We start from the raw sequence: 4,012 nt of genomic DNA, 5'->3' as shown, positions 1-4,012 counted from the left end.
TGGCCATTTTTCAAAACTTGGCCTAAGCCATTTCTACTTTGTGGAGATGGTTGGGAAACATCAATAAACCAATAACAATCACTTTTGAACCAAAGAAACCCAAATCAAATCAAAGGAAAATTCAAATTCAAGTTGCATGTGATAATGGTCAAATCTGCCACTATTAACATGTTACCCACTTTGAGCCTTTGTATTAAGCAAATCTTAAACCAAACCATCTCAACTCTTTGCACCTCATCCAAAACCTCATCAAGATGAACACTTTTTGTGTTGACTACCATAGTTGACCCTGTCTCAATTTCTTAATAAAAGCATGCCAAGTGGCAACATTGAAACAGAATCTAGATCTTACCCTTTTTGGAATTTTCAAAACTTGATCCATTTTGCAAACCAACACCACCCCTGGGTGCCAAACATTATTTAAACCACTCCCACGAAAAAGTTTGGCAAAAATTTGAATTTGAATCTCATGCGGCCATTTCATCGAACACATGGCAGGCACCAAACTGGTTTTGACACACACCCTATTATCCAATGGATTTTGGGCTAAACCAAGTTTGCTTTGTGATCATTACTGTACTTCTATGACTACTGGACCAAACCAAGTACTTTCCATTGATGATTAAAGACACAAAGTGACCAGAACATCACCATGCCGTGCACCATGCCGATCCTCATGCCATTCCTCATCTCTGATCCCTCCTCTCACTTTAACCTTGTCCAGGAGAATCTCCCATCTCCCCTGATCATGACCATGCCAGCCATTGGCCCCGGAGAGGCTCGCCCTGGCCAGGAACGTACACGCCCAGTACGCCCAGGCTTGCCAGAGCGTGCACGCTCACCGCGCCCTGGACGCGCCAGGGCACACGCGTGCCCCGTCGCCTCAGTCCTCCCCTACGCCTCTACCTCTGCACACAGCTTCACCACGCCACCGGCTACCTCGTAGACATGCTCAATTGCTCGCGGAAGCCTTGTCACCGTCGTCCTCGTCGAAGCTTTCCGCCGGACCCGTGGCAGACGACGCAGTCGCCCGAGCGATCCCATCTGCTTTTCTCTGCGCCAGCAAGCACTCGAGCACCGCCGTGATGATAGCAAGCCCATGCCGTCCTCGCCTTGCCCCTTCGCGCACTGGATAGCCGTCGCCATGAACGCAACCGTGCGCACCCCCGCAGCACACCTCGCCGCTATAAATAGAGGCCTTCCCCTCTCCCTCTCTGCACACCATCCACCTCTCCTCTCATCCTTGATCCTCCACGAGCACCGCCACCATCTAATTTAGCCCGACGCTCGCCAATTCCTCGCCGGAGCACCGCCAGTACCGTAGCAAGGGCGCCGTCGATTGGAGCCACCTCGAGCGACGCCACCGGTACCAGGAGACTCGCCGTCCTCGACAACGCCCCCCTGCGTCAACGCCGACGACCGCCGGACCGCCGGTAAGCCGCCGACCCCCGAGCCTCGCCGCCAGAGACGCGGGATCTCGTCGGAGACGACGACGATCCACAGCCGTCAGATCCTCTTCTAATCCTACGCCTCACACTCCCGCGTACCGATTCGCTCGTTATGAGCCGCTGATAGGTGGACCCCTTGGTCAGACGGCCTGCTCGCGTGAGACGCGCAGTGGGCCGGCCCATTTCTTTTTCTCCCCTGGGCCAAGTCGTTTTCCCGCGCGAGCCCGTCAGTTTGAATTCGAATTATTCGTTTAGTTCAAATTTCAATACTGGTGCTGTACTAAAAATTGAAAAACTTCAAATCTAGAAACCCAAATTGAGTGATTCCAATTTTGTATGAAAGTAGATGAAATGATCTAACAAACCCCACTGGTTTCAAACCCTAGTTCTTTGTAGATCAAGTACAACAAAAATAGCAAGTCAGTAACTTTTCCAAATTCAAACAATTATTAAAAATCAACCATAATGAGTTTTGAGGTAATTTCAATTCTCATAAATCACATTTCAAAAACTCTAATCGTTTATGCAAAAACATGATATAGTTATTGTAGATGATCATGGGCTAGAATCAAAAATTGGCTATGTAGTCAATACTAGCCCATTTAAATTATTTTCAAAGTTAGGATTTTAAATCTATGAGGTGTAGCACCTCATTTAAATCACCTTCCCAAGTAAAGTAAGGTAAGGTGATGACCTTAGCTACATTGCCTTATCCTTGCTCATTTGAGGATTTAAATCTTAGTATTTAAAAATGAGAGGAAATTATTTTTCTCACATTAATGAAGTAAAACCCTAGTGATTAAGTGGAGTGATGCTTGTGATGATGATAGGTCATCTTGATTGAGCCATTCGGGCTAAGTAGCCTCCTTAAGTATTGATTGGTGTTTGTTACCTCGTATTCGTTTATAGACGCTAGTACCGAAGGATACGAAGAGGAGGATGTCTTCTACGAGGAGGAAGAAGAACACTTTGACCAGTACTCCAACCAAGGCAAGCTACCCTAATGCAAAGCTCTAATAGAGCAAGGCACCTTTGCACTTCTATTTTATGTTTAAGGATCCAATCCCAAGTCTTTATCCTTGCAAGCTTTTACTTTGATTATCAAAACTTACTTTTATAGTTAACTTTGGTCTAAGTATAGAGTATTGCAAGAGCATCAAAATTAGCCTAGAGAGCTACAAGTAGTTAGTACCCCTCATGATTAGTTGCTAGTGCTAGAACTAAAATTGACTACTCGAGATGGGAAGCATTTGAATCAAATGATTTTGAAAACCCTGGAATGATGAGTCTTTCTATTGAGAGATTTTGAAGGTGAATATGACTTGTGAATGACTTGGTGAGTTTGATAAAAACTGATGGTTGGGTTCGGATGCGATACCATTCCAATTCTAGAGTACCCCCACAATACCTAATTATGGGTAAGGCTTTAGCTGGAAATTTATGTACCTTAGTATGGGTTCCCTCTAACAAGCGTCATAGAGGTTATGCCGAGGCTGCCTCCGTTGAAAGTGAAATGACGTGAAAAGAGTTGATTGTCCTACCCAAGCCCTATGCAGTTCCCAGGATGACGGTTGTTATCACTGGGAGGCCAAGCTCATGGGGGAAGTGCCTATACTAGAGTATGTAAGTGAAAGGTTAATGGTTAATGATCCGCATACTGAGTTATGATGATTCAGGGTTATCCCTGACGGATGTAATCAAAAGTTGTGGCACAAGAGTACAACCTCTGCAGAGTTTAAACTATTCGAATAGCCGCGTCCGCGGTCATGGACAGTTGGAAAGGCCATACTGTTCCGTCATCAGAACTTTTCCAAATGCGGCTCATAACTTGTGTTTTGAACTTGAATGGTGACTTGGTTTTGAATCACAATAAGGGTTGTGGGAATGACACTAATGTTCCCACTTGAGTAAGTCTAGGAAAAATAAAGAGTCTTAACTAGTAAGTGCTTATGAAATAAAACTAGCTTTATGCAAATGAAACTAGAGCTTAGAACCTACTTAGAGCTATTAGTACTTCCATTAGAATAGTTTGCGAGTACTTTAAAGTACTCATGGTGATAAGGGGTGGCCCGATCTTCTCAGTAAGCAACGGTGGTGATGATGATCACGGGGTGATGGCAGCGGAGAAACACGACGATGTAGTGGATGATAACTTGTATGACGCAACGAGATCTCTCGATTGGTCCCTGTCGCCAATGCAACAGCTCTCAACCCTGCAAGATATTCGCAACTCCACACACTTGCGCACGTAGCCGCCGACCACGAAGCGGTAAGTTGCAACCGTCTAATTCCCAATGGAACAGCAGATCACACAAGACTTTTTCAGGATCTACACAATATCAAGCAATATGGTGTAGGGATTCAATAGTTTTGCATAAGCAAACAACTAAGAACTAGGGTTTATCTTAAACGTGGTCTAAAGCAGCTAGGGGGGCGTCCTGGGGACTTATATAGGCGTCCAGGACGACCTCAGGTCGAAAAAGTACGAAAATAACCGACCCAGAATAGATCTGGTCGAGACAGACTCGGGCGGTCCGGCTCTGAATCCGGTCAACCGGCCAGGG

Source organism: Lolium perenne, chromosome 7 (genome assembly GCF_019359855.2).
Source record: "Lolium perenne isolate Kyuss_39 chromosome 7, Kyuss_2.0, whole genome shotgun sequence".
Lineage (NCBI taxonomy): Eukaryota > Viridiplantae > Streptophyta > Magnoliopsida > Poales > Poaceae > Lolium > Lolium perenne.
Note: the sequence above shows the minus strand (reverse complement) of the source record.